Source organism: Xenopus tropicalis, chromosome 3 (genome assembly GCF_000004195.4).
Source record: "Xenopus tropicalis strain Nigerian chromosome 3, UCB_Xtro_10.0, whole genome shotgun sequence".
NCBI lineage: Eukaryota > Metazoa > Chordata > Amphibia > Anura > Pipidae > Xenopus > Xenopus tropicalis.
Window position 1 is genome coordinate 18,439,565 of NC_030679.2, and position 12,784 is coordinate 18,452,348.

At 41.5% G+C, this 12,784-nt stretch overlaps 1 long non-coding RNA gene across 8 annotated transcripts; it reads left to right on the forward strand.

The window, feature by feature from the left end:
• Positions 1-2,363: 2,363 nt before the first annotated feature.
• On the forward strand, positions 2,364-9,734 carry LOC100495624. Of its 8 annotated transcripts, XR_004221926.1 has the most exons (7): positions 2,368-2,470; positions 4,254-4,350; positions 4,537-4,734; positions 5,851-6,194; positions 7,220-7,389; positions 8,034-8,096; positions 9,341-9,734. It is a non-coding gene; the product is annotated as an uncharacterized LOC100495624 (long non-coding RNA). The 8 variants fall into 8 exon arrangements; XR_004221927.1 differs by having other exon boundaries at positions 2,364-2,470; positions 4,537-5,954; XR_001170260.3 differs by having other exon boundaries at positions 2,365-2,470; positions 4,537-6,194; positions 9,197-9,734.
• The last annotated feature ends 3,050 nt before the right edge of the window (positions 9,735-12,784 follow it).

Below are 12,784 nucleotides of genomic sequence, written 5' to 3' on the forward strand. Positions count from 1 at the left end.
TCTGGTAAATGTGGCCAAGTGGTGGGAAAACAATGACTTATGAATTAACAATCCTTAGTAGTGGGTTGATCACATCACATTGGGAAGGTATGGTTCAGTCCTGTTTGGAAGCAATTACACCCATAGCCCTTGGGACTGGGTCTTCCCAGGTGACATTTTACAGAGCCCCAATCAATAATCCATTGGGGAGGGCATGATTTTGGCCCTATACATTGTGAACAGTGGCTCAATTGTCAGTTTTCCAATGTACGATCATTTATAGAAGCATTATGGGAAGGCAGTTTATAACTAGTGGGGCTTGTGTACCTTTATAAAAGCTAGATAAAACATTCCAACAAGAAAAAAACAAAATTCCCTCAAGACAAACATTAAGAAAACTATAAAAAAATGTTGTCCATTTTACCAAACCAGTTGAACTGTTACACATTACTGAAGGCACGCATTCTATAGATGAGATACAATCCCTAGGGAAGCAGAGCCAAACCCTAAAGAACTCACTTGTTCAACAGCTCTAACTTCAATGACCTTGAATAACAATAGATATAAATAGTTTATATGCTACAGCTGTACCAAGTGCCACCAGGCGTCAGCAACACTCAAAAATAGCTTTGAAATGTAGATTTGCTGTAGGTGAGAAGAGTAACTGGAATAACAATGACTTTTCATTCCACAAAAGCCACGAAAGTCAGCATGTCAATAGGGAATGTAATGGGTTCCTGAAATAAACCCTCATTAATATTAATTACTCCAATTTGATCAATTAACCCTGAGGATATGACTGACTGCACCTTCCGGAGGAAAAATACCTTGGGTCAAACATTTAACAACTAAGTTTCTCTTTCAAACAACTTTAATTGTGAATTTTTTTTTAAAGCGTATAATCGCTACCCATACCCTGTGCCCCCTCTCCAGTTACTGGGATGACTAATGCCCTGCCTTCTGTGCCCAGTCCAGCTGGCAGGGGTAGGCAGAAGGGTAGGAGGTAGGCAGAAGAAGCACCTGCCTAGGGTGCATCCTCCCTGCACAGCATCTGCGCGCTGCGCTCCCTTCACTAGCGGCATCCCCGCGTGTGCATGCTTGCGTGCAGGGTGGGGAAGCGGTGGGGACGAGGTGGCCGGCAGGGTAGCCTAGGGTGCCCGGCCGACTTGGAACGCCCCTGCCAGCTGGGAAGTATGTCATACCTCCCAACTGTCCCAAATTTCGCAGGACGGTCCCTCTTTTGATAGCTCAACCCGCAGTCCGAGATTCTTACTGAAAAGTCCCTTATTTCCCTTTGATCTCCTGCACTGAAGCTAAAAAAGATACAAATCTAATTAAAAGTAGATTTTGGCAGAGAGCCCAAAAATCTTAACGTGCGTTCACCTGTACTAGATACATTGTTTCTCACTTTTAATTAAATAAGTGGGCTTTTGCCAGAGAGCCCAGAAAGGTAAGCCCCACCTGCACTAAGATACAGTTGTAATTTATAAGCTAAACAGGTCTCTTAGGGGAACTAGCAGCTTAAAGGGCAATTTCACCTTTTTAGCAAAATCGTAATAACATTTGCCACTCTGTGCGTGCCATTTATTTTTGTCCCTCTTTCTGTTTTCAAAATGTTGGGAGTTATGGTATGTCATTACAGAAATAAATTCCAAATGTTGCATTAACCCCAGACATGATATACATATGGGTGCGGTAAACTACAACTCTCAGAAGCCCCAAGATATCCTGAGAGTTCTAGCTTAAGGATCAACTGCAGAACTGCCCCCACATCACAGTAGAAAGTTATAGTACAATCACATACCCTGTAGAGCAGGGAGCTGGTTGTAGGGCAGACAGGTTGAGCCTGAAAATGCAAAAACAATGCAAAACAGAGCCTGTCTATACTGTCCAATTGCATGCTGGGTATTTTAGTTTTTTTTATTAATCCTAGCTGTAGGCTAATTGTTAAATACAAACTACATAACCCAGCATGCAGTGTAACGGGCACACTAGGCCAATTTGTCAGGAAAACCGCCAACCTAGCAACCCTGCAGAGCCCTCAGCTATCAGCCTTCCTCATCCCTGCTGCCAGTGCCACCCCCCACCTATAAAATAAACCACCCCCCATTTACCCTGTGCTGTGGCCAGAGCATTATATGAAACAACTGCCCCCTTGATATAAAATACCTTAAAACAACAACAGAAAACTATAACATTTAATGGAATGCTTGACATGCTGCCTCTGCACACATTATAAGGTAAATGCATTTAAACTGCAGTTAGGCTAAAGCTCCTTTATTGTAACATGCAACTTATTGCCCAGACTTGATTGGCTAAACAAATTGATTGGTCTGCCCTCTGGGTATGGCTGTTGTGTTGAAACTATGCAAGGATTGGCTGGTAAAGTTTAGTGGGAGGGTTTAAATGAGGAAGTGTTCGGTGTTGTAAGAAGGTGGAACGCATGCTTGTGTGTGATGGCAGAGAGGCGACTGAAACACAGTGCTGGAAGGTACTTTATATCAGATTTGGGAGCCGGTGTTCTGAAGCTTTAAGAGGGCGGGTGGAGGAGACCTGACTATTGCTGCTGGAGTCTGCACAGAGCAGAGTGGGATGGCCGGGGGTTTGAAAGGGCTCACACTGCATATCCATTTTGGCGTAGGAAATCCTTGGCCCTCTCTGCGGCACAGGGCTTTTTTATGCCCCTACTCACTGCACTCCAGAAGCTACCCTGCACAGTACCCTGCTCTCCCCTCCCCTCATAGCCCCTCCGTGTCAGACTGGGGTACTTGAAGCCCACCAGAGAACCTTAACCTTGAGGCCTAAAAAACAAGGCCAACCTGCCTCTGCTCCCACCTCACATTCACCCAAACTCCTTAGCCCATACATTTACTTCCCAGATGAGGGCTGCTCATTGCCTCTGTCAGCCTGCACGGACAATGTGCATTTTTGTTTCAGATTATTTCAAACCTCAGCCTGTTTTGAACAGATCACTTCTCAATGTTGGCTTGCAGTGCAATGGTAAATTCAGAGAAGTGCTTTCACTCAGGTCTAAACAGGCTGTATATTACATGCTGTAAGATAAGCTCCGATCCTGGCAGGACAGGGGCAGAGACTCCTTTTCTCTTTCTAATCAGCCATGACCACCCCAATAGTGGGGAGCTCTACATTCAAATCTCACTTGTTGCTTTATTTTAGTAACGTAACTATAAGCTCCTATAGGCTGATGCGTTCTACCACGGCTCACTTCTTAAGCTGGCCATACACGTGGCGATCTCACGATGTTTCGTACGACCGTTGGTCGCACGAAACATCGTCAGATCCGCCACACACCATTCAGGGCTGAATCGGCAGGTAAGGAGGTAGAAACAATAGGATTTCTACCTCCTTCTGCCGATTCAGCTCTGAAGGGAGAATTTTGGTCAGGCGCTTCCTGCGATATCGGTCGGCTCGCTGACATGCCATACACGCACCGATTATCGTACGAAACGAGGTTTCGTACGATAATATCGGTGCGTGTATGGCCACCTTTACTCTAGACAGTCACGTGGTCCTGCATTAAGCTATATGACGGCAAAAGTTGCATAGAATAGAAAGCTGCTGGAGTTGTGTGTTTCTACTATTCTGCGAGAACAGCTTCTCTGCCAGCATGTGGGGGGTGCAGCCTAGGAGGCAGCTGTTAGAGCATCAATGAAAGGATGCCCGGGCATATTGGTGGTGTTTGTTGGTACATGGCTCGTAAGCATGCAAGGCTTGCTTGCCACAGCTGACTGAAACTGATGGTCCCTGGGGAATTGATTTGTTTGGGGTGAAGGGGCTGCCTGATTGGGCCAGTGGAGCACCCGAAAAAAAAATCTGGTGGGCCCAGACCCGATCCTCACTGGCACTCCATCCCCTGATGCACTGAAGGTAATTTTTAACTTGCTTTTGCTCTGGGGGGGGTGTGTGTGGGGGGATGTGGCAGGGGCTTCTTGGGGGGGTGGAATGCTCCAGTGGGCCCTGTACCCCACTGTCTGCCCTGTAGAGTATTATGCTCAGAACTGATCAGCAAGGATATTTCTGATCCTGGTGTTACACTGAATAATTATGCAAAGATGCTGTTTTTTCATAACTGGCATTTAGTCTTTTCCTAAATGTACAGTAAAGGAACTTTGTAACAACCAATATTCATATAGTTAATGGAGTAGTTTATTCTTGAATTCACTTCTAATAAGATACAAACAGTGCTGTTCTGAGAAAATTATTAGTCTTCATTGTTTTAATTTTTTTTTTTTTTTTTTTTTGTGGCTGTTTAGGATATTGTCCAGCATCTCTCCAGTTTAAAATTTCAGCAGCTATCTAGTTACAGGAAGATGTACAGGAAAGCCTAAATAGACAGATAAGAAATAAAAGGTAACAATATAGCTGTAGCATCACACATGGCAATGGGCTTTCACTGTTGAGGGTCAGTGACTCCTATTTGAAAGGTGGAAAGAGGCAAATAAATCAAAGATGCTTAGAATAGGAGATCAAACTAACCCTGTAATTCATTGTTAAACACTTATAACAAATCTGTCATTTATTTATTTTTTGCTTCAGCACTTTTATGCCTTCAAGATTGTACCTCTGAGTTTGATGGATCCAACAGAACCTGTAAAGCATCCACTAGATGTCACTGAGGAGCCTTACAGTAAATCTAAAAGAAGCCTAGAAGAGAAAAAGTTCAGTGGCAAGGCATGGAAGAAAGCAGGCTTACAAGATGGTCTATTTGTTCTTTATAGCATGTCATACTGAATAGTTGAGTAGCAATCAGATACAGATAGGGTTTTATAATGTATTGCAATGTGTTGCACAACAAAGCAGACTATTAATCAGCCAGTTATAAACCAGTGCTGAAGCATGTGTTTAGACAACTTGTTGCTTTAAAGGGGCAGTATATCCCCTCCCCTTGTGTAACTTGAGTGCTATGATTAGGGCTTGTGCTAAACCTACTTTTGGCCTGTTTTAATCAGGAAAAATCTTTGGCTTCAAGTCGAGGTTTTGTTTTTAGTGCCACAAAATTGTTTGTTTTCTTAGTCTCTTACCACTATTTTTGTGGGTTTCAGCATACCAGATTAATGGATCCCACTTCTTGAGTAAAACTTCTCCACGAGCTAGGTAGTGTTCTTTTTGAAGTATGCAATTTTGTTTCTTCCTGGAAGAGGCTCCGTTTTAAGTCTCCTCCTTTACAATGGCTAATTCCCATAAATGAAAGGCCACTGGGGTCCTTATTGTGTACCCTGGAAAAATGTCTAGATAGGTAATGTTTTATATAGTCCCCTTTTTTCCCTCTTTATTTGTTATGTTTATTGTAATACTTGAATTTATCTATTATCTTAATAACCCCATTTGTATTAATGTATTCTACTGTACAGCACTGTGTACATAAGTAGCGCTTTATAAATAGAGATATAATATATATATATATATATATATATATATATATATATATATATAATATTTTCTCTAATATATTATATTAAAAGGTGAGTGCAAAGGACCTTTTTGCTGTCTAAATTTTTGTGGTCACAGCCTCATTTTACCCCTATCTAAAGCTAGCCAAGCACTGATATAGTTGTGTGTACGTTTTATACAATTTTTGGACCCTGTGTGCTCTAAATTCATGTCTAAATTTTCGTACCATGGCGATTGGTCATTTGAAAAATAAAATCTGCACATGTTTAGAACATCCTTTAGATTTATTTTTAGTACTTTATCCTACAATTTCAGTCTGAATGTTAGTTTTAGATTGTCGCTTTTATATGTGCAATCGATATCCAAACATTTGTTAGAAAAAGACTAAAATCTGAATGTTTATGGACACTTTTATGGTTTATAATTTAGTGTTGAGCACAACTTTCCCTTTTTCTGTAGCTATTTAGAGTGATTGTGAGTGGAGAGACTAGCTGAGAGCATTAGGACCCTGCAGGCAGGAGGAGGAAAGTCACATGGGCGGAAGGGAAGTAAGATAGGAATGGGTGAGTAAGTCAAAGAGGGGCTAAAGGAAATTGACTGTAGCAGTAACTTATACAGCCCGGGGCACTTCTATACTCAAAGTAAGTTCTGAAAAGCATATCGGATTAGTTTCAAGAAGTCTGCAACAATATGAGCTCTGTGTGACTTTGTTTTTGAGGAAGTAAAAGCGGAGCAACAGATCTCACTCATACACCACTTGAGTGACTTGGGCTTTGGGTCAGCTGGAAGTGAAAACCAACAGAGTGAGTTTCTCTCTCATATAAATAGCTCAGGATCTTTGAAAACTCTAATATCTACCAAGTAACTTAATTATGTATGGTGTTTGTTCTAGTTCTGTAAGGGAGCGTCTTATGCATCTTTCTGCATACTTTTTGAACACTATGGTATATTGGTACAGGCATGGAAATTTGGAATCCATTATCCAGAAACCCATTATCCAGAAAGTTCAGAATTACCGGAAGGCCATCTCTGGTAGACTCCAATATAAGCAAATAATTCAAATTTTTAAAAATGAATTCATTTTTTTTCCTGTAATAAGTACTTTGTACTTGATCCAAAGTAAGATATAATGAATCCTTATTGGAGGCAAAACATAATGTTTAGATTTTTTTTTTTTTTAGTAGACTTAAGATATATGGATCCAGATTACTATAGGATCCCTTATCCGGAAAACACCAGGTCCAAAGCATTCTGGATAATGGGTGAAATACCTGTACATAATATGCTTTATTGGGGTGATGTAATAAAAGGCACTAAGTTCTCCAAGGTGCAGTAACCTATAGCAACCAATTAACGGGTAGCGTTTACTGGTCACCTGTTTCAAAGGAAACCTCTTATTGGTTGGTATGGGTTGTTGCACATGGGCAAGCTAAGTGCCTTTTATTACATATGGGGGTAAGTGAACAAGCAACCTTTTATATTTAAAAAAAAAAAAAAAGTAGAGCAGACTCGCTTCTTATAAAATATATATATATATATATATATATATATATAGAGATCTGGAACGCTATCTCTCCCTCCTTACTAGCATTTATTTTTGGAAGCTGTAGCAATAGGCATTCCCAGAGCCTCTGCATCTTCTAATGCTGTTGAAGAGGATGTTTCCTCTTCAAAAGGAGATTTTCAGTATAGCAGTCTTTCAAGGAGGAGGGTGATATTTCCTCCAGCTTTGATTTGTGTCTGAGTAATCCATTAAATAAAGCAGCCAAGGTTATTTTGATTATCTGAATGGCGAAACATTTCTAAAAGGATTTTCTTTGTCCTCTAGAGGTTCAAAGTTGCTTCTGAAGTTTCTGAGTTTTGGGATTCTTCTCCAGCAGTTGATCCAGCTGTGATTTTATCTGGCTAAAAGGTTAATTCAACTGATGATTCCTCAGTTTCAGAGGATGCTATGGACCGAAAAGTTGAAGCTGAACTGAAAAGTTCATCATGTAACAGGTACAATGTCGTCCGGCAGTGGCCCTTATTTCTCTGGCAAAAGCTGTTTTATTATAGCTGTGTTTCATTCTGCCAAAGGCCTTTGTTGATATCGCATTTTAGTAATCACTTGGCAAAGGTATGGGTATTGCAGATTCCATGTATTAAACTTGCTGTGCTGATTACTTGCGATTTAAAGTAGTGTAGTGGTGTTTTTTTTTTTTTTTTTTTTTTTTTCTTTTTTTATTGCAAAAAATGGAGGGAAGCAGAGGGTTTATCTGACACTAACGTGATGGCGTCTTCTATGGCTTCTCTGCCAAAACTGCAGATGAGCCAGATACCTCACGCAGAACACAAGAGCATTATTTTTTCCGAGAACTCATTTCCAGTCTCATGATTTCTTGGCCTCTTATTCCAGCTCTTACAGCTCATTACGTCTCATTAGTTTAAGTCTGTAAGGACATTTCTTAATGTCCGAAATGATGACTTCCTTTTCTGAGGGATACTCAAGTCCCAGTGATGACCTTATTTCTATGTAGATTTATCATTATCAATGAGGATTGTTTCTGTGGGGTGGGGGGCTATCATACTCCTTAAAACTAATATAATGGCTATGTATGTAAGGGTAAGCTTAATGTATATAATATTGCTGTTTTCCTTTTCAGGGAGTTTAATGACTGGCCTTTTTTGCCCCATGGTGCCCCTTATGGTATTCTCTCTGCTTTCAGGTAAGGCTAGTATGGCAGCCACTAAAAGGCTGCATTTTAATTGAGGGGGACATTGATCAGCTAAAATGCCCAAAATTGGGGGTGGGGGTATGATCTGACAAATCGGTCAATTAAGATTAGATGGCCCCAAACGATTGCACATCTGTTTTTTTTTTTTTCATTTCTGACATTGGTCAGAAAATTGATTGGGCAGGCTTGAAAATTTTCTTTGTTCGCAATTCAAATTTGTCTATGGTCCATCTGCTTGCAGGACCAAGCAGGTAGTTTTCCTGGCTTCATCTAGACCAGCACTGTCCAACTGTGGTGCTGAGGGCTGTAATTTCTCTAGAATATATGGTGGAGGGCTGCTAATGGAAGTCAGTTTTGCCCACTTCCCTTTAACCACACCCACTTCAAACCACACCCATTTTTTTGCAATGGTGGTAGTACAGCAAAAACCCAAATGCTTGGTCCTCACTGCGGGGATATCCGCAGTCATTGATATGTGAAAGAATTATATTATTTCAAGACATACCGTTAAATCCATATGCCTCCTCCACCTCCACCGTGGATAGCATGGCAACCCCCAGCACATAATTACACACTTTAGGGACCATTTAATGGCTATTTCCAACTGCTCACAAACTCCCAGAACAAACCCATGCCAGGTTCACCTCCCACAGGCAGCATAGGGCAGGCAGAATATGGCACACATAGGCAGCACTCAGGCAGTACATACATTGTCTACGGTGTGAACAATGTGGCCACAGCCAAGGGGCCGCCAGTTGGACAGCACTGATCTAGATGATTTTGCTTGAAATGGTCTTTTTTTTTTTTTTTTTTTTTTTTTGACTCAAAGTTTATTGAGTATTTGAGCAAAGTTACATCTTGTTGAAATGGTCATTTTTGTTGGACAAATCATACTTTTAAACGATCCTTTCAGGATAAGCTTGGTCCTACGATAACTAAAAGATCTTTTAAAAATCTTGATGTATGGCCAGCTGTATTCAGCGCTTCAGTGTATTTTATCTACAGATTAAAACATTTTAAAGGAATATGTTTTAAAAAGTTGCCAAGTAGAACTAAATGTTGCTATGCATAATTTTAATTTGGGTTTACAGCCAGCGCCGGATTTCACATGAAGGTGTCCACAGGCCGCCCCATTCTCTGGACTGCATCTTTCTATTGCCTCCTTATAAAATTTGTTTCTTCATGCGATTGCTCTGTGCTGGTTTGATTTACTTCCCCTTATTCTTTCCTTCCAGTTTGTTGTAGCTGTGTAAAGCTCTACAAAATGGATAGTTGGCATACAGACAACCAAGGTTCCAGTCCCATGAGGTTTGTTGGAATTGTAATGCAACACCTGAAATATGCATACATAAACAGTAATATTTAACCCTTTGTGTTGCCTCCATATAATGGTGTGAAATCTATACATAGAACATCAGTGCTGGTACTTTGATATCATTGCCATTATTTTTGTCAAGATTTTGTCCAAGTCTCTACCCCCCCTTCATTTTCTGGAATGAATATTTGATTTTCATGTTTGTTGGAAGCTTTAAAACCTATACATCTGTTCCTGTGTTTTTTTTATTAGGTATCTCAGAAATGTCTTTTCCAAACATTATCAATAAACATTTTTGAGTGATTTTCAAAGGGGATATGTTGTGGCCTTTTCTTTTTATATAATGTTTACATGTATATCCAACATAGGGAGAGCATTATTGTGCATGGTAATGTGGCTCAATCCATGGGTAGTTATAGGAGTGTGTGTGTGTGTGCTCTTGACTCTTCTCATTGCTTCACCCATCATAATATGCTTGTTTGGAAGCTGCCACTTTAATTCATTAGAAAACACACTGGGAGTCACTAAGTGCAGGGTGCACGCCAGCATAGAGGAACCCAATATAAGGCATCAGTTAGGCTTTAATAGAACAGGAGATCTTTGGAGCAAATTGATATTTAACAGTGAATTAAATAAGTTCAGATTAATGGCAGGCTGGTGTTAGAATCAATGTCATTCAAAATGAATCCAAATCATTGCCCTCCCCTCTAAGCCATTTACTACACCAGGTGGTCCCAGACATTGGAAGAGTGCTGGGAATAACATGTTACTCCTGCCTGATGGATGCTTCCACCCACCATCTTTACGATCAATTGGAATAAAGGTTGGACACTCGGTTTATCCAGCAGGAGAGCAGTAGTAGAGCACTGATGGATAAAGGAAGGTAGGGCAGGGCATACCAGGAGGGGGGGGGGGATTTAAAATCATTGATCTTTTTGTTTAGTGTGCACTAATATGGCACTTTTGTGCTGAAGTGTGTAGCCCTATTGAAATCAAATGTATGATTAATATAGAGGCAATGCCTTGGTACATACAGTGGCTTGCAAAAGTATTCGGTCCCCTTGAACTCTTCCACATTTTGTCACATTACAGCCACAAACATGAATCAATTTTATTGGAATTCCACGTGAAAGACCAATACAAAGTGGTGTACATGTGAGAAGTGGAACGAAAATCATACATGATTCCAAACATTTTTTACAAATAAATAACTGCAAAGTGGGGTGTGCGTAATTATTCAGCCCCCTGAGTCAATACTTTGTAGAACCACCTTTTGTTGCAATTACAGCTGCCAGTCTTTTTTGCCATGTCTCTACCAGCTTTGCACATCTAGAGACTGAAATCCTTGCCCATTCTTCTTTGCAAAACAGCTCCAGCTCAGTCAGATTAGATGGACAGCGTTTGTGAACAGCAGTTTTCAGATCTTGCCACATATTCTCGATTGGATTTAGATCTGGACTTTGACTGGGCCATTCTAACACATGGATATGTTTTGTTTTAAACCATTCCATTGTTGCCCTGGCTTTATGTTTAGGGTCGTTGTCCTGCTGGAAGGTGAACCTCCGCCCTAGTCTCAAGTCTTTTGCAGACTCCAAGAGGTTTTCTTCCAAGATTGCCCTGTATTTGGCTCCATCCATCTTCCCATCAACTCTGAGCAGCTTCCTTGTCCCTGCTGAAGAGAAGCACCCCCAGAGCATGATGCTGCCACCACCATATTTGACAGTGGGGATGGTGTGTTCAGAGTGATGTGCAGTGTTCGTTTTCCGCCACACATAGCGTTTTGCATTTTGGCCAAAAAGTTCCATTTTGGTCTCATCTGACCAGAGCACCTTCTTCCACATGTTTGCTGTGTCCCCCACATGGCTTGTGGCAAACTGCAAACGGGACTTCTTATGGTTTTCTGTTAACAATGGCTTTCTTCTTGCCACTCTTCCATAAAGGCCAACTTTGTGCAGTGCACGACTGATAGTTGTCCTATGGACAGATTCCCCCACCTGAGCTGTAGATCTCTGCAGCTCGTCCAGAGTCACCATGGGCCTCTTGGCTGCATTTCTGATCAGCGCTCTCCTTGTTCGGCCTGTGAGTTTAGGTGGACGGCCTAGTCTTGGTAGGTTTACAGTTGTGCCATACTCCTTCCATTTCTGAATGATCGCTTGAACAGTGCTCCATGGAATGTTCAAGGCTTTGGAAATCTTTTTGTAGCCTAAGCCTGCTTTAAATTTCTCAATAACTTTATCCCTGGCCTGTCTGATGTGTTCTTTGGACTTCATGGTGTTGTTGCTCCCAATATTCTCTTAGACAACCTCTGAGGCCGTCACAGAGCAGCTGTATTTGTACTGACATTAGATAACACACAGGTGCACTCTATTTAGTCATTAGCACTCATCAGGCAATGTCTATGGGCAACTGACTGCACTCAGACCAAAGGGGGCTGAATAATTACGCACACCCCACTTTGCAGTTATTTATTTGTAAAAAATGTTTGGAATCATGTATGATTTTCGTTCCACTTCTCACGTGTACACCACTTTGTATGGGTCTTTCACGTGGAATTCCAATAAAATTGATTCATGTCTGTGGCTGTAATGTGACAAAATGTGGAAAAGTTCAAGGGGGCCGAATACTTTTGAAAGCCACTGTACCTCCATACATAGGCCCATATAAGATGCCAATAAAAATTGTTCAGATATTTATCAGGTTTAAAAGTTCCATGGTGTCGAGGAACAGAATGGGGCATTAATGCTACCCTTGTCAGATGGGTCTCTATTGTCCCACTGTGTGATCCAAACTTGGCCTCCATGTGGTCACACAATTAAGGTGGTCACCCGTGCTTTGTGCGTGGATCATTTGTTTGAGGTTTTTCACAAATAAGCATACCTAGGTGTGTATGTCCTCTCAGTGTCGTCAGTGGCCAATGAAAACTGCCAGTTTGGGCCTTCCAATAACAAGCTCATTTGCACAAACCATGTGATTAGGCACTTTTGGCAAGATGTCTACCTTTATTCCAGATTTGTTCTGCCATTGGCAAAGCAGATTAACAGTCTGTGGAGGGGCGGCCCAGAGCAGGGTTTTAGTGCCAGTTTGCTGCACTATTAGGGAAAGGAACTTTAGAGCAAGATCACACATAGTGTAGATCCAGTTGCCTACACTGCCAGTGTGCCTGCACTGAACCACAGTATCTGCCTCAGTGCAGACACATGCAGTGGAGCGTAGGTCCGCCTTTAAGATAGGCATTTTGGGTGGACCTGCGTGCCGCTGCATGTGCCTGCACTGAGGGGGATTCTGTAGTTTTCAGTGCAGGCACTCAAGCAGCGTATGGAAGCGGATCTGCTTCTCTCAACCTGATGGAAAAATGCAGGACTGA